Source organism: Lactuca saligna, chromosome 1 (genome assembly GCF_052625555.1).
Source record: "Lactuca saligna cultivar CGN05327 chromosome 1, ASM5262555v1, whole genome shotgun sequence".
Taxonomy (NCBI): Eukaryota; Viridiplantae; Streptophyta; class Magnoliopsida; order Asterales; family Asteraceae; genus Lactuca; species Lactuca saligna.
In genome coordinates, this window is record NC_136417.1 from 157,378,770 (window position 1) to 157,396,321 (window position 17,552).

The 17,552-nt window shown below is 49.8% G+C and overlaps 52 non-coding genes across 52 annotated transcripts; all 52 read left to right on the forward strand.

The window, feature by feature from the left end:
* The first annotated feature begins 217 nt into the window (after positions 1-217).
* LOC145015200 (5S ribosomal RNA) lies at positions 218-336 on the forward strand. Its single transcript, XR_013665787.1, has one exon. It is a non-coding gene; the product is annotated as a 5S ribosomal RNA (ribosomal RNA).
* A 216-nt stretch (positions 337-552) lies between these two features.
* Positions 553-671, forward strand: LOC145024767 (5S ribosomal RNA). Its single transcript, XR_013672815.1, has one exon. It is a non-coding gene; the product is annotated as a 5S ribosomal RNA (ribosomal RNA).
* A 218-nt stretch (positions 672-889) lies between these two features.
* On the forward strand, positions 890-1,008 carry LOC145015203 (5S ribosomal RNA). Its single transcript, XR_013665792.1, has one exon. It is a non-coding gene; the product is annotated as a 5S ribosomal RNA (ribosomal RNA).
* A 216-nt stretch (positions 1,009-1,224) lies between these two features.
* On the forward strand, positions 1,225-1,343 carry LOC145024789 (5S ribosomal RNA). The gene has a single exon (XR_013672836.1). It is a non-coding gene; the product is annotated as a 5S ribosomal RNA (ribosomal RNA).
* A 218-nt stretch (positions 1,344-1,561) lies between these two features.
* LOC145024800 (5S ribosomal RNA) lies at positions 1,562-1,680 on the forward strand. The gene has a single exon (XR_013672847.1). It is a non-coding gene; the product is annotated as a 5S ribosomal RNA (ribosomal RNA).
* A 216-nt stretch (positions 1,681-1,896) lies between these two features.
* On the forward strand, positions 1,897-2,015 carry LOC145024811 (5S ribosomal RNA). Its single transcript, XR_013672856.1, has one exon. It is a non-coding gene; the product is annotated as a 5S ribosomal RNA (ribosomal RNA).
* A 218-nt stretch (positions 2,016-2,233) lies between these two features.
* LOC145025300 (5S ribosomal RNA) lies at positions 2,234-2,352 on the forward strand. Its single transcript, XR_013673322.1, has one exon. It is a non-coding gene; the product is annotated as a 5S ribosomal RNA (ribosomal RNA).
* A 218-nt stretch (positions 2,353-2,570) lies between these two features.
* LOC145026678 (5S ribosomal RNA) lies at positions 2,571-2,689 on the forward strand. The gene has a single exon (XR_013674637.1). It is a non-coding gene; the product is annotated as a 5S ribosomal RNA (ribosomal RNA).
* Positions 2,690-2,909: 220 nt separating this feature from the next.
* LOC145026026 (5S ribosomal RNA) lies at positions 2,910-3,028 on the forward strand. The gene has a single exon (XR_013674011.1). It is a non-coding gene; the product is annotated as a 5S ribosomal RNA (ribosomal RNA).
* A 217-nt stretch (positions 3,029-3,245) lies between these two features.
* LOC145025786 (5S ribosomal RNA) lies at positions 3,246-3,364 on the forward strand. Its single transcript, XR_013673784.1, has one exon. It is a non-coding gene; the product is annotated as a 5S ribosomal RNA (ribosomal RNA).
* A 218-nt stretch (positions 3,365-3,582) lies between these two features.
* Positions 3,583-3,701, forward strand: LOC145026027 (5S ribosomal RNA). Its single transcript, XR_013674012.1, has one exon. It is a non-coding gene; the product is annotated as a 5S ribosomal RNA (ribosomal RNA).
* Positions 3,702-3,919: 218 nt separating this feature from the next.
* Positions 3,920-4,038, forward strand: LOC145024822 (5S ribosomal RNA). Its single transcript, XR_013672867.1, has one exon. It is a non-coding gene; the product is annotated as a 5S ribosomal RNA (ribosomal RNA).
* Positions 4,039-4,256: 218 nt separating this feature from the next.
* LOC145024834 (5S ribosomal RNA) lies at positions 4,257-4,375 on the forward strand. Its single transcript, XR_013672878.1, has one exon. It is a non-coding gene; the product is annotated as a 5S ribosomal RNA (ribosomal RNA).
* Positions 4,376-4,593: 218 nt separating this feature from the next.
* LOC145024845 (5S ribosomal RNA) lies at positions 4,594-4,712 on the forward strand. Its single transcript, XR_013672889.1, has one exon. It is a non-coding gene; the product is annotated as a 5S ribosomal RNA (ribosomal RNA).
* Positions 4,713-4,931: 219 nt separating this feature from the next.
* Positions 4,932-5,050, forward strand: LOC145015209 (5S ribosomal RNA). Its single transcript, XR_013665793.1, has one exon. It is a non-coding gene; the product is annotated as a 5S ribosomal RNA (ribosomal RNA).
* A 218-nt stretch (positions 5,051-5,268) lies between these two features.
* LOC145024856 (5S ribosomal RNA) lies at positions 5,269-5,387 on the forward strand. The gene has a single exon (XR_013672899.1). It is a non-coding gene; the product is annotated as a 5S ribosomal RNA (ribosomal RNA).
* Positions 5,388-5,605: 218 nt separating this feature from the next.
* LOC145024867 (5S ribosomal RNA) lies at positions 5,606-5,724 on the forward strand. The gene has a single exon (XR_013672910.1). It is a non-coding gene; the product is annotated as a 5S ribosomal RNA (ribosomal RNA).
* Positions 5,725-5,941: 217 nt separating this feature from the next.
* Positions 5,942-6,060, forward strand: LOC145024878 (5S ribosomal RNA). The gene has a single exon (XR_013672920.1). It is a non-coding gene; the product is annotated as a 5S ribosomal RNA (ribosomal RNA).
* A 218-nt stretch (positions 6,061-6,278) lies between these two features.
* LOC145026028 (5S ribosomal RNA) lies at positions 6,279-6,397 on the forward strand. Its single transcript, XR_013674013.1, has one exon. It is a non-coding gene; the product is annotated as a 5S ribosomal RNA (ribosomal RNA).
* Positions 6,398-6,614: 217 nt separating this feature from the next.
* LOC145025787 (5S ribosomal RNA) lies at positions 6,615-6,733 on the forward strand. Its single transcript, XR_013673785.1, has one exon. It is a non-coding gene; the product is annotated as a 5S ribosomal RNA (ribosomal RNA).
* A 218-nt stretch (positions 6,734-6,951) lies between these two features.
* LOC145026029 (5S ribosomal RNA) lies at positions 6,952-7,070 on the forward strand. The gene has a single exon (XR_013674014.1). It is a non-coding gene; the product is annotated as a 5S ribosomal RNA (ribosomal RNA).
* A 218-nt stretch (positions 7,071-7,288) lies between these two features.
* On the forward strand, positions 7,289-7,407 carry LOC145024889 (5S ribosomal RNA). The gene has a single exon (XR_013672931.1). It is a non-coding gene; the product is annotated as a 5S ribosomal RNA (ribosomal RNA).
* A 218-nt stretch (positions 7,408-7,625) lies between these two features.
* LOC145024911 (5S ribosomal RNA) lies at positions 7,626-7,744 on the forward strand. Its single transcript, XR_013672952.1, has one exon. It is a non-coding gene; the product is annotated as a 5S ribosomal RNA (ribosomal RNA).
* Positions 7,745-7,962: 218 nt separating this feature from the next.
* Positions 7,963-8,081, forward strand: LOC145024922 (5S ribosomal RNA). The gene has a single exon (XR_013672963.1). It is a non-coding gene; the product is annotated as a 5S ribosomal RNA (ribosomal RNA).
* A 219-nt stretch (positions 8,082-8,300) lies between these two features.
* On the forward strand, positions 8,301-8,419 carry LOC145015215 (5S ribosomal RNA). Its single transcript, XR_013665794.1, has one exon. It is a non-coding gene; the product is annotated as a 5S ribosomal RNA (ribosomal RNA).
* A 217-nt stretch (positions 8,420-8,636) lies between these two features.
* Positions 8,637-8,755, forward strand: LOC145024933 (5S ribosomal RNA). The gene has a single exon (XR_013672974.1). It is a non-coding gene; the product is annotated as a 5S ribosomal RNA (ribosomal RNA).
* Positions 8,756-8,973: 218 nt separating this feature from the next.
* On the forward strand, positions 8,974-9,092 carry LOC145024944 (5S ribosomal RNA). Its single transcript, XR_013672985.1, has one exon. It is a non-coding gene; the product is annotated as a 5S ribosomal RNA (ribosomal RNA).
* Positions 9,093-9,309: 217 nt separating this feature from the next.
* LOC145024955 (5S ribosomal RNA) lies at positions 9,310-9,428 on the forward strand. The gene has a single exon (XR_013672993.1). It is a non-coding gene; the product is annotated as a 5S ribosomal RNA (ribosomal RNA).
* A 218-nt stretch (positions 9,429-9,646) lies between these two features.
* Positions 9,647-9,765, forward strand: LOC145024966 (5S ribosomal RNA). The gene has a single exon (XR_013673004.1). It is a non-coding gene; the product is annotated as a 5S ribosomal RNA (ribosomal RNA).
* Positions 9,766-9,982: 217 nt separating this feature from the next.
* Positions 9,983-10,101, forward strand: LOC145024977 (5S ribosomal RNA). Its single transcript, XR_013673015.1, has one exon. It is a non-coding gene; the product is annotated as a 5S ribosomal RNA (ribosomal RNA).
* Positions 10,102-10,320: 219 nt separating this feature from the next.
* On the forward strand, positions 10,321-10,439 carry LOC145015220 (5S ribosomal RNA). The gene has a single exon (XR_013665795.1). It is a non-coding gene; the product is annotated as a 5S ribosomal RNA (ribosomal RNA).
* Positions 10,440-10,656: 217 nt separating this feature from the next.
* LOC145026031 (5S ribosomal RNA) lies at positions 10,657-10,775 on the forward strand. The gene has a single exon (XR_013674017.1). It is a non-coding gene; the product is annotated as a 5S ribosomal RNA (ribosomal RNA).
* Positions 10,776-10,993: 218 nt separating this feature from the next.
* Positions 10,994-11,112, forward strand: LOC145024988 (5S ribosomal RNA). Its single transcript, XR_013673026.1, has one exon. It is a non-coding gene; the product is annotated as a 5S ribosomal RNA (ribosomal RNA).
* A 216-nt stretch (positions 11,113-11,328) lies between these two features.
* LOC145025000 (5S ribosomal RNA) lies at positions 11,329-11,447 on the forward strand. The gene has a single exon (XR_013673036.1). It is a non-coding gene; the product is annotated as a 5S ribosomal RNA (ribosomal RNA).
* Positions 11,448-11,666: 219 nt separating this feature from the next.
* On the forward strand, positions 11,667-11,785 carry LOC145026032 (5S ribosomal RNA). Its single transcript, XR_013674018.1, has one exon. It is a non-coding gene; the product is annotated as a 5S ribosomal RNA (ribosomal RNA).
* A 218-nt stretch (positions 11,786-12,003) lies between these two features.
* LOC145025527 (5S ribosomal RNA) lies at positions 12,004-12,122 on the forward strand. The gene has a single exon (XR_013673539.1). It is a non-coding gene; the product is annotated as a 5S ribosomal RNA (ribosomal RNA).
* A 218-nt stretch (positions 12,123-12,340) lies between these two features.
* On the forward strand, positions 12,341-12,459 carry LOC145026033 (5S ribosomal RNA). Its single transcript, XR_013674019.1, has one exon. It is a non-coding gene; the product is annotated as a 5S ribosomal RNA (ribosomal RNA).
* Positions 12,460-12,677: 218 nt separating this feature from the next.
* Positions 12,678-12,796, forward strand: LOC145026379 (5S ribosomal RNA). Its single transcript, XR_013674355.1, has one exon. It is a non-coding gene; the product is annotated as a 5S ribosomal RNA (ribosomal RNA).
* A 218-nt stretch (positions 12,797-13,014) lies between these two features.
* Positions 13,015-13,133, forward strand: LOC145025011 (5S ribosomal RNA). Its single transcript, XR_013673047.1, has one exon. It is a non-coding gene; the product is annotated as a 5S ribosomal RNA (ribosomal RNA).
* A 217-nt stretch (positions 13,134-13,350) lies between these two features.
* Positions 13,351-13,469, forward strand: LOC145025033 (5S ribosomal RNA). Its single transcript, XR_013673068.1, has one exon. It is a non-coding gene; the product is annotated as a 5S ribosomal RNA (ribosomal RNA).
* Positions 13,470-13,688: 219 nt separating this feature from the next.
* On the forward strand, positions 13,689-13,807 carry LOC145015224 (5S ribosomal RNA). Its single transcript, XR_013665796.1, has one exon. It is a non-coding gene; the product is annotated as a 5S ribosomal RNA (ribosomal RNA).
* A 217-nt stretch (positions 13,808-14,024) lies between these two features.
* On the forward strand, positions 14,025-14,143 carry LOC145026454 (5S ribosomal RNA). Its single transcript, XR_013674428.1, has one exon. It is a non-coding gene; the product is annotated as a 5S ribosomal RNA (ribosomal RNA).
* A 218-nt stretch (positions 14,144-14,361) lies between these two features.
* Positions 14,362-14,480, forward strand: LOC145025979 (5S ribosomal RNA). Its single transcript, XR_013673967.1, has one exon. It is a non-coding gene; the product is annotated as a 5S ribosomal RNA (ribosomal RNA).
* Positions 14,481-14,697: 217 nt separating this feature from the next.
* On the forward strand, positions 14,698-14,816 carry LOC145015231 (5S ribosomal RNA). The gene has a single exon (XR_013665799.1). It is a non-coding gene; the product is annotated as a 5S ribosomal RNA (ribosomal RNA).
* Positions 14,817-15,033: 217 nt separating this feature from the next.
* Positions 15,034-15,152, forward strand: LOC145026034 (5S ribosomal RNA). Its single transcript, XR_013674020.1, has one exon. It is a non-coding gene; the product is annotated as a 5S ribosomal RNA (ribosomal RNA).
* A 218-nt stretch (positions 15,153-15,370) lies between these two features.
* LOC145025417 (5S ribosomal RNA) lies at positions 15,371-15,489 on the forward strand. Its single transcript, XR_013673433.1, has one exon. It is a non-coding gene; the product is annotated as a 5S ribosomal RNA (ribosomal RNA).
* Positions 15,490-15,707: 218 nt separating this feature from the next.
* Positions 15,708-15,826, forward strand: LOC145026035 (5S ribosomal RNA). Its single transcript, XR_013674021.1, has one exon. It is a non-coding gene; the product is annotated as a 5S ribosomal RNA (ribosomal RNA).
* Positions 15,827-16,044: 218 nt separating this feature from the next.
* On the forward strand, positions 16,045-16,163 carry LOC145026036 (5S ribosomal RNA). Its single transcript, XR_013674022.1, has one exon. It is a non-coding gene; the product is annotated as a 5S ribosomal RNA (ribosomal RNA).
* A 219-nt stretch (positions 16,164-16,382) lies between these two features.
* LOC145025390 (5S ribosomal RNA) lies at positions 16,383-16,501 on the forward strand. The gene has a single exon (XR_013673407.1). It is a non-coding gene; the product is annotated as a 5S ribosomal RNA (ribosomal RNA).
* Positions 16,502-16,720: 219 nt separating this feature from the next.
* LOC145025044 (5S ribosomal RNA) lies at positions 16,721-16,839 on the forward strand. Its single transcript, XR_013673079.1, has one exon. It is a non-coding gene; the product is annotated as a 5S ribosomal RNA (ribosomal RNA).
* Positions 16,840-17,058: 219 nt separating this feature from the next.
* On the forward strand, positions 17,059-17,177 carry LOC145025863 (5S ribosomal RNA). The gene has a single exon (XR_013673856.1). It is a non-coding gene; the product is annotated as a 5S ribosomal RNA (ribosomal RNA).
* A 217-nt stretch (positions 17,178-17,394) lies between these two features.
* On the forward strand, positions 17,395-17,513 carry LOC145026037 (5S ribosomal RNA). The gene has a single exon (XR_013674023.1). It is a non-coding gene; the product is annotated as a 5S ribosomal RNA (ribosomal RNA).
* The last annotated feature ends 39 nt before the right edge of the window (positions 17,514-17,552 follow it).

The following is a 17,552-nucleotide window of genomic DNA, read 5'->3' on the forward strand; positions in this document are numbered from 1 at the left end:
TTTTCGTTGCCCGTCTGCGTTTTTTTTATGTTTTAGGTGCGTTTTTTTTTTCTTTCTTGGTATATCAATGCTCGGGCGGCCTCCGGTTCAATGTTGATTGTTTTCTTGTTTCCCGAACCGAGCCGATCCATCACGTGGGTCCCACGCCTCGCGTCCGAAAGCAAACGAGGTTCTGCGTCTTGTAAGACATAAAAACAATAAGCATGGATAGTATTTCGGGTGCGATCATACCAGCACTAATGCACCGGATCCCATCAGAACTCCGCAGTTAAGCGTGCTTGGGCGAGAGTAGTACTAGGATGGGTGACCCCCTGGGAAGTCCTCGTGTTGCACCCCCTTTTTCGTTGCCCGTCTGCATTTTTTTATGTTTTAGGTGCGTTTTTTTTCTTTCTTGCTATATCCATGCTCGGGCGGCCTCCGGTTCAATGTTGATTGTTTTCTTGTTTCCCGAACCGAGCCGATCCATCACGTGGGTCCCACGCCTCGCGTCCGAAAGCAAACGAGGTTCTGCGTCTTGTAAGACATAAAAAAAATAAGCATGGATAGTATTTGGGGTGCGATCATACCAGCACTAATGCACCGGATCCCATCAGAACTCCGCAGTTAAGCGTGCTTGGGCGAGAGTAGTACTAGGATGGGTGACCCCCCGGGAAGTCCTCGTGTTGCACCCCCTTTTTCGTTGCCTGTCTGCGTTTTTTTATGTTTTAGGTGCGTTTTTTTTTTCTTTCTTGCTATATCCATGCTCGGGCGGCCTCCGGTTCAATGTTGATTGTTTTCTTGTTTCCCGAACCGAGCCGATCCATCACGTGGGTCCCACGCCTCGCGTCCGAAAGCAAACGAGGTTCTGCGTCTTGTAAGACATAAAAACAATAAGCATGGATAGTATTTCGGGTGCGATCATACCAGCACTAATGCACCGGATCCCATCAGAACTCCGCAGTTAAGCGTGCTTGGGCGAGAGTAGTACTAGGATGGGTGACCCCCTGGGAAGTCCTCGTGTTGCACCCCCTTTTTCGTTGCCCGTCTGCATTTTTTTATGTTTTAGGTGCGTTTTTTTTCTTTCTTGCTATATCCATGCTCGGGCGGCCTCCGGTTCAATGTTGATTGTTTTCTTGTTTCCCGAACCGAGCCGATCCATCACGTGGGTCCCACGCCTCGCGTCCGAAAGCAAACGAGGTTCTGCGTCTTGTAAGACATAAAAAAAATAAGCATGGATAGTATTTGGGGTGCGATCATACCAGCACTAATGCACCGGATCCCATCAGAACTCCGCAGTTAAGCGTGCTTGGGCGAGAGTAGTACTAGGATGGGTGACCCCCCGGGAAGTCCTCGTGTTGCACCCCCTTTTTCGTTGCCTGTCTGCGTTTTTTTATGTTTTAGGTGCGTTTTTTTTTTCTTTCTTGCTATATCCATGCTCGGGCGGCCTCCGGTTCAATGTTGATTGTTTTCTTGTTTCCCGAACCGAGCCGATCCATCACGTGGGTCCCACGCCTCGCGTCCGAAAGCAAACGAGGTTCTGCGTCTTGTAAGACATAAAAACAATAAGCATGGATAGTATTTCGGGTGCGATCATACCAGCACTAATGCACCGGATCCCATCAGAACTCCGCAGTTAAGCGTGCTTGGGCGAGAGTAGTACTAGGATGGGTGACCCCCCGGGAAGTCCTCGTGTTGCACCCCCTTTTTCGTTGCCCGTCTGCGTTTTTTTATGTTTTAGGTGCGTTTTTTTTCTTTCTTGCTATATCCATGCTCGGGCGGCCTCCGGTTCAATGTTGATTGTTTTCTTGTTTCCCGAACCGAGCCGATCCATCACGTGGGTCCCACGCCTCGCGTCCGAAAGCAAACGAGGTTCTGCGTCTTGTAAGACATAAAAACAATAAGCATGGATAGTATTTCGGGTGCGATCATACCAGCACTAATGCACCGGATCCCATCAGAACTCCGCAGTTAAGCGTGCTTGGGCGAGAGTAGTACTAGGATGGGTGACCCCCCGGGAAGTCCTCGTGTTGCACCCCCTTTTTCGTTGCCCGTCTGCGTTTTTTTTATGTTTTAGGTGCGTTTTTTTTTCATTCTTGGTATATCAATGCTCGGGCGGCCTCCGGTTCAATGTTGATTGTTTTCTTGTTTCCCGAACCGAGCCGATCCATCACGTGGGTCCCACGCCTCGCGTCCGAAAGCAAACGAGGTTCTGCGTCTTGTAAGACATAAAAACAATAAGCATGGATAGTATTTCGGGTGTGATCATACCAGCACTAATGCACCGGATCCCATCAGAACTCCGCAGTTAAGCGTGCTTGGGCGAGAGTAGTACTAGGATGGGTGACCCCCTGGGAAGTCCTCGTGTTGCACCCCCTTTTTCGTTGCCCGTCTGCGTTTTTTTTATGTTTTAGTTGCGTTTTTTTTTCTTTCTTGCTATATCCATGCTCGGGCGGCCTCCGGTTCAATGTTGATTGTTTTCTTGTTTCCCGAACCGAGCCGATCCATCACGTGGGTCCCACGCCTCGCGTCCGAAAGCAAACGAGGTTCTGCGTCTTGTAAGACATAAAAACAATAAGCATGGATAGTATTTCGGGTGCGATCATACCAGCACTAATGCATCGGATCCCATCAGAACTCTGCAGTTAAGCGTGCTTGGGCGAGAGTAGTACTAGGATGGGTGACCCCTTGGGAAGTCCTCGTGTTGCACCCCCTTTTTCGTTGCCCGTCTGCGTTTTTTTTATGTTTTAGGTGCGTTTTTTTTTTTCTTTCTTGCTATATCCATGCTCGGGCGGCCTCCGGTTCAATGTTGATTGTTTTCTTGTTTCCCGAACCGAGCCGATCTATCACGTGGGTCCCACGCCTCGCGTCCGAAAGCAAACGAGGTTCTGCGTCTTGTAAGACATAAAAACAATAAGCATGGATAGTATTTCGGGTGCGATCATACCAGCACTAATGCACCGGATCCCATCAGAACTCCGCCGTTAAGCGTGCTTGGGCGAGAGTAGTACTAGGATGGGTGACCCCCCGGGAAGTCCTCGTGTTGCACCCCTTTTTCTTTGCCCGTCTGCGTTTTTTTTATGTTTTAGGTGCGTTTTTTTTTCTTTCTTGCTATATCCATGCTCGGGCGGCCTCCGGTTCAATGTTGATTGTTTTCTTGTTTCCCGAACCGAGCTGATCCATCACGTGGGTCCCACGCCTCGCGTCCGAAAGCAAACGAGGTTCTGCGTCTTGTAAGACATAAAAACAATAAGCATGGATAGTATTTCGGGTGCGATCATACCAGCACTAATGCACCGGATCCCATCAGAACTTCGCAGTTAAGCGTGCTTGGGCGAGAGTAGTACTAGGATGGGTGACCCCCTGGGAAGTCCTCGTGTTGCACCCCCTTTTTCGTTGCCCGTCTGCGTTTTTTTATGTTTTAGGTGCGTTTTTTTTTTCTTTCTTGCTATATCCATGCTCGGGCGGCCTCCGGTTCAATGTTGATTGTTTTCTTGTTTCCCGAACCGAGCCGATCCATCACGTGGGTCCCACGCCTCGCGTCCGAAAGCAAACGAGGTTCTGCGTCTTGTAAGACATAAAAACAATAAGCATGGATAGTATTTCGGGTGCGATCATACCAGCACTAATGCACCGGATCCCATCAGAACTCCGCCGTTAAGCGTGCTTGGGCGAGAGTAGTACTAGGATGGGTGACCCCCCGGGAAGTCCTCGTGTTGCACCCCCTTTTTCTTTGCCCGTCTGCGTTTTTTTTATGTTTTAGGTGCGTTTTTTTTTCTTTCTTGCTATATCCATGCTCGGGCGGCCTCCGGTTCAATGTTGATTGTTTTCTTGTTTCCCGAACCGAGCCGATCCATCACGTGGGTCCCACGCCTCGCATCCGAAAGCAAACGAGGTTCTGCGTCTTGTAAGACATAAAAACAATAAGCATGGATAGTATTTCGGGTGCGATCATACCAGCACTAATGCACCGGATCCCATCAGAACTCCGCAGTTAAGCGTGCTTGGGCGAGAGTAGTACTAGGATGGGTGACCCCCCGGGAAGTCCTCGTGTTGCACCCCCTTTTTCGTTGCCAGTCTGCGTTTTTTTATGTTTTAGGTGCGTTTTTTTTTTCTTTCTTGCTATATCCATGCTCGGGCGGCCTCCGGTTCAATGTTGATTGTTTTCTTGTTTCCCGAACCGAGCCGATCCATCACGTGGGTCCCACGCCTCGCGTCCGAAAGCAAACGAGGTTCTGCGTCTTGTAAGACATAAAAACAATAAGCATGGATAGTATTTCGGGTGCGATCATACCAGCACTAATGCACCGGATCCCATCAGAACTCCGCAGTTAAGCGTGCTTGGGCGAGAGTAGTACTAGGATGGGTGACCCCCCGGGAAGTCCTCGTGTTGCACCCCCTTTTTCGTTGCCCGTCTGCGTTTTTTTATGTTTTAGGTGCGTTTTTTTTTTCTTTCTTGCTATATCCATGCTCGGGCGGCCTCCGGTTCAATGTTGATTGTTTTCTTGTTTCCCGAACCGAGCCGATCCATCACGTGGGTCCCACGCCTCGCGTCCGAAAGCAAACGAGGTTCTGCGTCTTGTAAGACATAAAAACAATAAGCATGGATAGTATTTCGGGTGCGATCATACCAGCACTAATGCACCGGATCCCATCAGAACTCCGCAGTTAAGCGTGCTTGGGCGAGAGTAGTACTAGGATGGGTGACCCCCCGGGAAGTCCTCGTGTTGCACCCCCTTTTTCGTTGCCCGTCTGCGTTTTTTTTATGTTTTAGGTGCGTTTTTTTTTTCTTTCTTGGTATATCAATGCTCGGGCGGCCTCCGGTTCAATGTTGATTGTTTTCTTGTTTCCCGAACCGAGCCGATCCATCACGTGGGTCCCACGCCTCGCGTCCGAAAGCAAACGAGGTTCTGCGTCTTGTAAGACATAAAAACAATAAGCATGGATAGTATTTCGGGTGCGATCATACCAGCACTAATGCACCGGATCCCATCAGAACTCCGCAGTTAAGCGTGCTTGGGCGAGAGTAGTACTAGGATGGGTGACCCCCTGGGAAGTCCTCGTGTTGCACCCCCTTTTTCGTTGCCCGTCTGCATTTTTTTATGTTTTAGGTGCGTTTTTTTTTTCTTTCTTGCTATATCCATGCTCGGGCGGCCTCCGGTTCAATGTTGATTGTTTTCTTGTTTCCCGAACCGAGCCGATCCATCACGTGGGTCCCACGCCTCGCATCCGAAAGCAAACGAGGTTCTGCGTCTTGTAAGACATAAAAACAATAAGCATGGATAGTATTTCGGGTGCGATCATACCAGCACTAATGCACCGGATCCCATCAGAACTCCGCAGTTAAGCGTGCTTGGGCGAGAGTAGTACTAGGATGGGTGACCCCCCGGGAAGTCCTCGTGTTGCACCCCCTTTTTCGTTGCCAGTCTGCGTTTTTTTATGTTTTAGGTGCGTTTTTTTTTTCTTTCTTGGTATATCAATGCTCGGGCGGCCTCCGGTTCAATGTTGATTGTTTTCTTGTTTCCCGAACCGAGCCGATCCATCACGTGGGTCCCACGCCTCGCGTCCGAAAGCAAACGAGGTTCTGCGTCTTGTAAGACATAAAAACAATAAGCATGGATAGTATTTCGGGTGCGATCATACCAGCACTAATGCACCGGATCCCATCAGAACTCCGCAGTTAAGCGTGCTTGGGCGAGAGTAGTACTAGGATGGGTGACCCCCCGGGAAGTCCTCGTGTTGCACCCCCTTTTTCGTTGCACGTCTGCGTTTTTTTATGTTTTAGGTGCGTTTTTTTTTCTTTCTTGCTATATCCATGCTCGGGCGGCCTCCGGTTCAATGTTGATTGTTTTCTTGTTTCCCGAACCGAGCCGATCCATCACGTGGGTCCCACGCCTCGCGTCCGAAAGCAAACGAGGTTCTGCGTCTTGTAAGACATAAAAACGATAAGCATGGATAGTATTTCGGGTGCGATCATACCAGCACTAATGCACCGGATCCCATCAGAACTCCGCAGTTAAGCGTGCTTGGGCGAGAGTAGTACTAGGATGGGTGACCCCCCGGGAAGTCCTCGTGTTGCACCCCCTTTTTCGTTGCCAGTCTGCGTTTTTTTATGTTTTAGGTGCGTTTTTTTTTTCTTTCTTGCTATATCCATGCTCGGGCGGCCTCCGGTTCAATGTTGATTGTTTTCTTGTTTCCCGAACCGAGCCGATCCATCACGTGGGTCCCACGCCTCGCGTCCGAAAGCAAACGAGGTTCTGCGTCTTGTAAGACATAAAAACAATAAGCATGGATAGTATTTCGGGTGCGATCATACCAGCACTAATGCACCGGATCCCATCAGAACTCCGCCGTTAAGCGTGCTTGGGCGAGAGTAGTACTAGGATGGGTGACCCCCCGGGAAGTCCTCGTGTTGCACCCCTTTTTCTTTGCCCGTCTGCGTTTTTTTTATGTTTTAGGTGCGTTTTTTTTTCTTTCTTGCTATATCCATGCTCGGGCGGCCTCCGGTTCAATGTTGATTGTTTTCTTGTTTCCCGAACCGAGCTGATCCATCACGTGGGTCCCACGCCTCGCGTCCGAAAGCAAACGAGGTTCTGCGTCTTGTAAGACATAAAAACAATAAGCATGGATAGTATTTCGGGTGCGATCATACCAGCACTAATGCACCGGATCCCATCAGAACTTCGCAGTTAAGCGTGCTTGGGCGAGAGTAGTACTAGGATGGGTGACCCCCTGGGAAGTCCTCGTGTTGCACCCCCTTTTTCGTTGCCCGTCTGCGTTTTTTTATGTTTTAGGTGCGTTTTTTTTTTCTTTCTTGCTATATCCATGCTCGGGCGGCCTCCGGTTCAATGTTGATTGTTTTCTTTTTTCCCGAACCGAGCCGATCCATCACGTGGGTCCCACGCCTCGCGTCCGAAAGCAAACGAGGTTCTGCGTCTTGTAAGACATAAAAACAATAAGCATGGATAGTATTTCGGGTGCGATCATACCAGCACTAATGCACCGGATCCCATCAGAACTCCGCCGTTAAGCGTGCTTGGGCGAGAGTAGTACTAGGATGGGTGACCCCCCGGGAAGTCCTCGTGTTGCACCCCCTTTTTCTTTGCCCGTCTGCGTTTTTTTTATGTTTTAGGTGCGTTTTTTTTTCTTTCTTGCTATATCCATGCTCGGGCGGCCTCCGGTTCAATGTTGATTGTTTTCTTGTTTCCCGAACCGAGCCGATCCATCACGTGGGTCCCACGCCTCGCATCCGAAAGCAAACGAGGTTCTGCGTCTTGTAAGACATAAAAACAATAAGCATGGATAGTATTTCGGGTGCGATCATACCAGCACTAATGCACCGGATCCCATCAGAACTCCGCAGTTAAGCGTGCTTGGGCGAGAGTAGTACTAGGATGGGTGACCCCCCGGGAAGTCCTCGTGTTGCACCCCCTTTTTCGTTGCCAGTCTGCGTTTTTTTATGTTTTAGGTGCGTTTTTTTTTTCTTTCTTGCTATATCCATGCTCGGGCGGCCTCCGGTTCAATGTTGATTGTTTTCTTGTTTCCCGAACCGAGCCGATCCATCACGTGGGTCCCACGCCTCGCGTCCGAAAGCAAACGAGGTTCTGCGTCTTGTAAGACATAAAAACAATAAGCATGGATAGTATTTCGGGTGCGATCATACCAGCACTAATGCACCGGATCCCATCAGAACTCCGCAGTTAAGCGTGCTTGGGCGAGAGTAGTACTAGGATGGGTGACCCCCCGGGAAGTCCTCGTGTTGCACCCCCTTTTTCGTTGCCCGTCTGCGTTTTTTTATGTTTTAGGTGCGTTTTTTTTTTCTTTCTTGCTATATCCATGCTCGGGCGGCCTCCGGTTCAATGTTGATTGTTTTCTTGTTTCCCGAACCGAGCCGATCCATCACGTGGGTCCCACGCCTCGCGTCCGAAAGCAAACGAGGTTCTGCGTCTTGTAAGACATAAAAACAATAAGCATGGATAGTATTTCGGGTGCGATCATACCAGCACTAATGCACCGGATCCCATCAGAACTCCGCAGTTAAGCGTGCTTGGGCGAGAGTAGTACTAGGATGGGTGACCCCCCGGGAAGTCCTCGTGTTGCACCCCCTTTTTCGTTGCCCGTCTGCGTTTTTTTTATGTTTTAGGTGCGTTTTTTTTTTCTTTCTTGGTATATCAATGCTCGGGCGGCCTCCGGTTCAATGTTGATTGTTTTCTTGTTTCCCGAACCGAGCCGATCCATCACGTGGGTCCCACGCCTCGCGTCCGAAAGCAAACGAGGTTCTGCGTCTTGTAAGACATAAAAACAATAAGCATGGATAGTATTTCGGGTGCGATCATACCAGCACTAATGCACCGGATCCCATCAGAACTCCGCAGTTAAGCGTGCTTGGGCGAGAGTAGTACTAGGATGGGTGACCCCCTGGGAAGTCCTCGTGTTGCACCCCCTTTTTCGTTGCCCGTCTGCATTTTTTTATGTTTTAGGTGCGTTTTTTTTTCTTTCTTGCTATATCCATGCTCGGGCGGCCTCCGGTTCAATGTTGATTGTTTTCTTGTTTCCCGAACCGAGCCGATCCATCACGTGGGTCCCACGCCTCGCATCCGAAAGCAAACGAGGTTCTGCGTCTTGTAAGACATAAAAACAATAAGCATGGATAGTATTTCGGGTGCGATCATACCAGCACTAATGCACCGGATCCCATCAGAACTCCGCAGTTAAGCGTGCTTGGGCGAGAGTAGTACTAGGATGGGTGACCCCCCGGGAAGTCCTCGTGTTGCACCCCCTTTTTCGTTGCCAGTCTGCGTTTTTTTATGTTTTAGGTGCGTTTTTTTTTTCTTTCTTGGTATATCAATGCTCGGGCGGCCTCCGGTTCAATGTTGATTGTTTTCTTGTTTCCCGAACCGAGCCGATCCATCACGTGGGTCCCACGCCTCGCGTCCGAAAGCAAACGAGGTTCTGCGTCTTGTAAGACATAAAAACAATAAGCATGGATAGTATTTCGGGTGCGATCATACCAGCACTAATGCACCGGATCCCATCAGAACTCCGCAGTTAAGCGTGCTTGGGCGAGAGTAGTACTAGGATGGGTGACCCCCCGGGAAGTCCTCGTGTTGCACCCCCTTTTTCGTTGCACGTCTGCGTTTTTTTATGTTTTAGGTGCGTTTTTTTTTCTTTCTTGCTATATCCATGCTCGGGCGGCCTCCGGTTCAATGTTGATTGTTTTCTTGTTTCCCGAACCGAGCCGATCCATCACGTGGGTCCCACGCCTCGCGTCCGAAAGCAAACGAGGTTCTGCGTCTTGTAAGACATAAAAACAATAAGCATGGATAGTATTTCGGGTGCGATCATACCAGCACTAATGCACCGGATCCCATCAGAACTCCGCAGTTAAGCGTGCTTGGGCGAGAGTAGTACTAGGATGGGTGACCCCCCGGGAAGTCCTCGTGTTGCACCCCCTTTTTCGTTGCCAGTCTGCGTTTTTTTATGTTTTAGGTGCGTTTTTTTTTTCTTTCTTGCTATATCCATGCTCGGGCGGCCTCCGGTTCAATGTTGATTGTTTTCTTGTTTCCCGAACCGAGCCGATCCATCACGTGGGTCCCACGCCTCGCGTCCGAAAGCAAACGAGGTTCTGCGTCTTGTAAGACATAAAAACAATAAGCATGGATAGTATTTCGGGTGCGATCATACCAGCACTAATGCACCGGATCCCATCAGAACTCCGCAGTTAAGCGTGCTTGGGCGAGAGTAGTACTAGGATGGGTGACCCCCCGGGAAGTCCTCGTGTTGCACCCCCTTTTTCGTTGCCCGTCTGCGTTTTTTTATGTTTTAGGTGCGTTTTTTTTTCTTTCTTGCTATATCCATGCTCGGGCGGCCTCCGGTTCAATGTTGATTGTTTTCTTGTTTCCCGAACCGAGCCGATCCATCACGTGGGTCCCACGCCTCGCGTCCGAAAGCAAACGAGGTTCTGCGTCTTGTAAGACATAAAAACAATAAGCATGGATAGTATTTCGGGTGCGATCATACCAGCACTAATGCACCGGATCCCATCAGAACTCCGCAGTTAAGCGTGCTTGGGCGAGAGTAGTACTAGGATGGGTGACCCCCCGGGAAGTCCTCGTGTTGCACCCCCTTTTTCGTTGCCCGTCTGCGTTTTTTTTATGTTTTAGGTGCGTTTTTTTTTTCTTTCTTGGTATATCAATGCTCGGGCGGCCTCCGGTTCAATGTTGATTGTTTTCTTGTTTCCCGAACCGAGCCGATCCATCACGTGGGTCCCACGCCTCGCGTCCGAAAGCAAACGAGGTTCTGCGTCTTGTAAGACATAAAAACAATAAGCATGGATAGTATTTCGGGTGCGATCATACCAGCACTAATGCACCGGATCCCATCAGAACTCCGCAGTTAAGCGTGCTTGGGCGAGAGTAGTACTAGGATGGGTGACCCCCTGGGAAGTCCTCGTGTTGCACCCCCTTTTTCGTTGCCCGTCTGCATTTTTTTATGTTTTAGGTGCGTTTTTTTTTCTTTCTTGCTATATCCATGCTCGGGCGGCCTCCGGTTCAATGTTGATTGTTTTCTTGTTTCCCGAACCGAGCCGATCCATCACGTGGGTCCCACGCCTCGCGTCCGAAAGCAAACGAGGTTCTGCGTCTTGTAAGACATAAAAACAATAAGCATGGATAGTATTTCGGGTGCGATCATACCAGCACTAATGCACCGGATCCCATCAGAACTCCGCCGTTAAGCGTGCTTGGGCGAGAGTAGTACTAGGATGGGTGACCCCCCGGGAAGTCCTCGTGTTGCACCCCCTTTTTCGTTGCCAGTCTGCGTTTTTTTATGTTTTAGGTGCGTTTTTTTTTTCTTTCTTGCTATATCCATGCTCGGGCGGCCTCCGGTTCAATGTTGATTGTTTTCTTGTTTCCCGAACCGAGCCGATCCATCACGTGGGTCCCACGCCTCGCGTCCGAAAGCAAACGAGGTTCTGCGTCTTGTAAGACATAAAAACAATAAGCATGGATAGTATTTCGGGTGCGATCATACCAGCACTAATGCACCGGATCCCATCAGAACTCCGCAGTTAAGCGTGCTTGGGCGAGAGTAGTACTAGGATGGGTGACCCCCCGGGAAGTCCTCGTGTTGCACCCCCTTTTTCGTTGCCCGTCTGCGTTTTTTTATGTTTTAGGTGCGTTTTTTTTCTTTCTTGCTATATCCATGCTCGGGCGGCCTCCGGTTCAATGTTGATTGTTTTCTTGTTTCCCGAACCGAGCCGATCCATCACGTGGGTCCCACGCCTCGCGTCCGAAAGCAAACGAGGTTCTGCGTCTTGTAAGACATAAAAACAATAAGCATGGATAGTATTTCGGGTGCGATCATACCAGCACTAATGCACCGGATCCCATCAGAACTCCGCAGTTAAGCGTGCTTGGGCGAGAGTAGTACTAGGATGGGTGACCCCCCGGGAAGTCCTCGTGTTGCACCCCCTTTTTCGTTGCCCGTCTGCGTTTTTTTTATGTTTTAGGTGCGTTTTTTTTTTCTTTCTTGGTATATCAATGCTCGGGCGGCCTCCGGTTCAATGTTGATTGTTTTCTTGTTTCCCGAACCGAGCCGATCCATCACGTGGGTCCCACGCCTCGCGTCCGAAAGCAAACGAGGTTCTGCGTCTTGTAAGACATAAAAACAATAAGCATGGATAGTATTTCGGGTGCGATCATACCAGCACTAATGCACCGGATCCCATCAGAACTCCGCCGTTAAGCGTGCTTGGGCGAGAGTAGTACTAGGATGGGTGACCCCCCGGGAAGTCCTCGTGTTGCACCCCCTTTTTCTTTGCCCGTCTGCGTTTTTTTTATGTTTTAGGTGCGTTTTTTTTTCTTTCTTGCTATATCCATGCTCGGGCGGCCTCCGGTTCAATGTTGATTGTTTTCTTGTTTCCCGAACCGAGCCGATCCATCACGTGGGTCCCACGCCTCGCGTCCGAAAGCAAACGAGGTTCTGCGTCTTGTAAGACATAAAAACAATAAGCATGGATAGTATTTCGGGTGCGATCATACCAGCACTAATGCACCGGATCCCATCAGAACTCCGCAGTCAAGCGTGCTTGGGCGAGAGTAGTACTAGGATGGGTGACCCCCTGGGAAGTCCTCGTGTTGCACCCCCTTTTTCGTTGCCCGTCTGCGTTTTTTTATGTTTTAGGTGCGTTTTTTTTTTCTTTCTTGCTATATCCATGCTCGGGCGGCCTCCGGTTCAATGTTGATTGTTTTCTTGTTTCCCGAACCGAGCCGATCCATCACGTGGGTCCCACGCCTCGCGTCCGAAAGCAAACGAGGTTCTGCGTCTTGTAAGACATAAAAACAATAAGCATGGATAGTATTTCGGGTGCGATCATACCAGCACTAATGCACCGGATCCCATCAGAACTCCGCCGTTAAGCGTGCTTGGGCGAGAGTAGTACTAGGATGGGTGACCCCCCGGGAAGTCCTCGTGTTGCACCCCCTTTTTCTTTGCCCGTCTGCGTTTTTTTTATGTTTTAGGTGCGTTTTTTTTTCTTTCTTGCTATATCCATGCTCGGGCGGCCTCCGGTTCAATGTTGATTGTTTTCTTGTTTCCCGAACCGAGCCGATCCATCACGTGTGTCCCACGCCTCGCGTCCGAAAGCAAACGAGGTTCTGCGTCTTGTAAGACATAAAAACAATAAGCATGGATAGTATTTCGGGTGCGATCATACCAGCACTAATGCACCGGATCCTATCAGAACTCCGCAGTTAAGCGTGCTTGGGCGAGAGTAGTACTAGGATGGGTGACCCCCCGGGAAGTCCTCGTGTTGCACCCCCTTTTTCGTTGCCAGTCTGCGTTTTTTTATGTTTTAGGTGCGTTTTTTTTTTCTTTCTTGCTATATCCATGCTCGGGCGGCCTCCGGTTCAATGTTGATTGTTTTCTTGTTTCCCGAACCGAGCCGATCCATCACGTGGGTCCCACGCCTCGCGTCCGAAAGCAAACGAGGTTCTGCGTCTTGTAAGACATAAAAACAATAAGCATGGATAGTATTTCGGGTGCGATCATACCAGCACTAATGCACCGGATCCCATCAGAACTCCGCAGTTAAGCGTGCTTGGGCGAGAGTAGTACTAGGATGGGTGACCCCCCGGGAAGTCCTCGTGTTGCACCCCCTTTTTCGTTGCCCGTCTGCGTTTTTTTATGTTTTAGGTGCGTTTTTTTTTCTTTCTTCCTATATCCATGCTCGGGCGGCCTCCGGTTCAATGTTGATTGTTTTCTTGTTTCCCGAACCGAGCCGATCCATCACGTGGGTCCCACGCCTCGCGTCCGAAAGCAAACGAGGTTCTGCGTCTTGTAAGACATAAAAACAATAAGCATGGATAGTATTTCGGGTGCGATCATACCAGCACTAATGCACCGGATCCCATCAGAACTCCGCAGTTAAGCGTGCTTGGGCGAGAGTAGTACTAGGATGGGTGACCCCCCGGGAAGTCCTCGTGTTGCACCCCCTTTTTCGTTGCCCGTCTGCGTTTTTTTTATGTTTTAGGTGCGTTTTTTTTTTCTTTCTTGGTATATCAATGCTCGGGCGGCCTCCGGTTCAATGTTGATTGTTTTCTTGTTTCCCGAACCGAGCCGATCCATCACGTGGGTCCCACGCCTCGCGTCCGAAAGCAAACGAGGTTCTGCGTCTTGTAAGACATAAAAACAATAAGCATGGATAGTATTTCGGGTGCGATCATACCAGCACTAATGCACCGGATCCCATCAGAACTCCGCAGTTAAGCGTGCTTGGGCGAGAGTAGTACTAGGATGGGTGACCCCCTGGGAAGTCCTCGTGTTGCACCCCCTTTTTCGTTGCCCGTCTGCATTTTTTTATGTTTTAGGTGCGTTTTTTTTTCTTTCTTGCTATATCCATGCTCGGGCGGCCTCCGGTTCAATGTTGATTGTTTTCTTGTTTCCCGAACCGAGCCGATCCATCACGTGGGTCCCACGCCTCGCGTCCGAAAGCAAACGAGGTTCTGCGTCTTGTAAGACATAAAAACAATAAGCATGGATAGTATTTCGGGTGTGATCATACCAGCACTAATGCACCGGATCCCATCAGAACTCCGCCGTTAAGCGTGCTTGGGCGAGAGTAGTACTAGGATGGGTGACCCCCCGGGAAGTCCTCGTGTTGCACCCCCTTTTTCGTTGCCCGTCTGCGTTTTTTTATGTTTTAGGTGCATTTTTTTTTTCTTTCTTGGTATATCAATGCTCGGGCGGCCTCCGGTTCAATGTTGATTGTTTTCTTGTTTCCCGAACCGAGCCGATCCATCACGTGGGTCCCACGCCTCGCGTCCGAAAGCAAACGAGGTTCTGCGTCTTGTAAGACATAAAAACAATAAGCATGGATAGTATTTCGGGTGCGATCATACCAGCACTAATGCACCGGATCCCATCAGAACTCCGCAGTTAAGCGTTCTTGGGCGAGAGTAGTACTAGGATGGGTGACCCCCTGGGAAGTCCTCGTGTTGCACCCCCTTTTTCGTTGCCCGTCTGCGTTTTTTTTATGTTTTAGGTGCGTTTTTTTTCTTTCTTGCTATATCCATGCTCGGGCGGCCTCCGGTTCAATGTTGATTGTTTTCTTGTTTCCCGAACCGAGCCGATCCATCACGTGGGTCCCACGCCTCGCGTCCGAAAGCAAACGAGGTTCTGCGTCTTGTAAGACATAAAAACAATAAGCATGGATAGTATTTCGGGTGCGATCATACCAGCACTAATGCACCGGATCCCATCAGAACTCCGCAGTTAAGCGTGCTTGGGCGAGAGTAGTACTAGGATGGGTGACCCCCTGGGAAGTCCTCGTGTTGCACCCCCTTTTTCGTTGCCCGTCTGCGTTTTTTTATGTTTTAGGTGCGTTTTTTTTTCTTTCTTGCTATATCCATGCTCGGGCGGCCTCCGGTTCAATGTTGATTGTTTTCTTGTTTCCCGAACCGAGCCGATCCATCACGTGGGTCCCACGCCTCGCGTCCGAAAGCAAACGAGGTTCTGCGTCTTGTAAGACATAAAAACAATAAGCATGGATAGTATTTCGGGTGCGATCATACCAGCACTAATGCACCGGATCCCATCAGAACTCCGCCGTTAAGCGTGCTTGGGCGAGAGTAGTACTAGGATGGGTGACCCCCCGGGAAGTCCTCGTGTTGCACCCCCTTTTTCTTTGCCCGTCTGCGTTTTTTTTATGTTTTAGGTGCGTTTTTTTTTCTTTCTTGCTATATCCATGCTCGGGCGGCCTCCGGTTCAATGTTGATTGTTTTCTTGTTTCCCGAACCGAGCCGATCCATCACGTGGGTCCCACGCCTCGCGTCCGAAAGCAAACGAGGTTCTGCGTCTTGTAAGACATAAAAACAATAAGCATTGATAGTATTTCGGGTGCGATCATACCAGCACTAATGCACCGGATCCCATAAGAACTCCGCAGTTAAGCGTGCTTGGGCGAGAGTAGTACTAGGATGGGTGACCCCCTGGGAAGTCCTCGTGTTGCACCCCCTTTTTCGTTGCCCGTCTGCGTTTTTTTATGTTTTAGGTGCGTTTTTTTTTTCTTTCTTGCTATATCCATGCTCGGGCGGCCTCCGGTTCAATGTTGATTGTTTTCTTGTTTCCCGAACCGAGCCGATCCATCACGTGGGTCCCACGCCTCGCGTCCGAAAGCAAACGAGGTTCTGCGTCTTGTAAGACATAAAAACAATAAGCATGGATAGTATTTCGGGTGCGATCATACCAGCACTAATGCACCGGATCCCATCAGAACTCCGCCGTTAAGCGTGCTTGGGCGAGAGTAGTACTAGGATGGGTGACCCCCCGGGAAGTCCTCGTGTTGCACCCCCTTTTTCTTTGCCCGTCTGCGTTTTTTTTATGTTTTAGGTGCGTTTTTTTTTCTTTCTTGCTATATCCATGCTCGGGCGGCCTCCGGTTCAATGTTGATTGTTTTCTTGTTTCCCGAACCGAGCCGATCCATCACGTGGGTCCCACGCCTCGCGTCCGAAAGCAAACGAGGTTCTGCGTCTTGTAAGACATAAAAACAATAAGCATGGATAGTATTTCGGGTGCGATCATACCAGCACTAATGCACCGGATCCCATCAGAACTCCGCCGTTAAGCGTGCTTGGGCGAGAGTAGTACTAGGATGGGTGACCCCCCGGGAAGTCCTCGTGTTGCACCCCCTTTTTCTTTGCCCGTCTGCGTTTTTTTTATGTTTTAGGTGCGTTTTTTTTTTCTTTCTTGCTATATCCATGCTCGGGCGGCCTCCGGTTCAATGTTGATTGTTTTCTTGTTTCCCGAACCGAGCCGATCCATCACGTGGGTCCCACGCCTCGCGTCCGAAAGCAAACGAGGTTCTGCGTCTTGTAAGACATAAAAACAATAAGCATGGATAGTATTTCGGGTGCGATCATACCAGCACTAATGCACCGGATCCCATCAGAACTCCGCAGTTAAGCGTGCTTGGGCGTGAGTAGTACTAGGATGGGTGACCCCCCGGGAAGTCCTCGTGTTGCACCCCCTTTTTCGTTGCCCGTCTGCGTTTTTTTTATGTTTTAGGTGCGTTTTTTTTTTCTTTCTTGGTATATCAATGCTCGGGCGGCCTCCGGTTCAATGTTGATTGTTTTCTTGTTTCCCGAACCGAGCCGATCCATCACGTGGGTCCCACGCCTCGCGTCCGAAAGCAAACGAGGTTCTGCGTCTTGTAAGACATAAAAACAATAAGCATGGATAGTATTTCGGGTGCGATCATACCAGCACTAATGCACCGGATCCCATCAGAACTCCGCAGTTAAGCGTGCTTGGGCGAGAGTAGTACTAGGATGGGTGACCCCCCGGGAAGTCCTCGTGTTGCACCCCCTTTTTCGTTGCCCGTCTGCGTTTTTTTTATGTTTTAGGTGCGTTTTTTTTTTCTTTCTTGGTATATCAATGCTCGGGCGGCCTCCGGTTCAATGTTGATTGTTTTCTTGTTTCCCGAACCGAGCCGATCCATCACGTGGGTCCCACGCCTCGCGTCCGAAAGCAAACGAGGTTCTGCGTCTTGTAAGACATAAAAACAATAAGCATGGATAGTATTTCGGGTGCGATCATACCAGCACTAATGCACCGGATCCCATCAGAACTCCGCAGTTAAGCATGCTTGGGCGAGAGTAGTACTAGGATGGGTGACCCCCTGGGAAGTCCTCGTGTTGCACCCCCTTTTTCGTTGCCCGTCTGCGTTTTTTTTATGTTTTAGGTGCGTTTTTTTTCTTTCTTGCTATATCCATGCTCGGGCGGCCTCCGGTTCAATGTTGATTGTTTTCTTGTTTCCCGAACCGAGCCGATCCATCACGTGGGTCCCACGCCTCGCGTCCGAAAGCAAACGAGGTTCTGCGTCTTGTAAGACATAAAAACAATAAGCATGGATAGTATTTCGGGTGCGATCATACCAGCACTAATGCACCGGATCCCATCAGAACTCCGCCGTTAAGCGTGCTTGGGCGAGAGTAGTACTAGGATGGGTGACCCCCCGGGAAGTCCTCGTGTTGCACCCCCTTTTTCTTTGCCCGTCTGCGTTTTTTTTATGTTTTAGG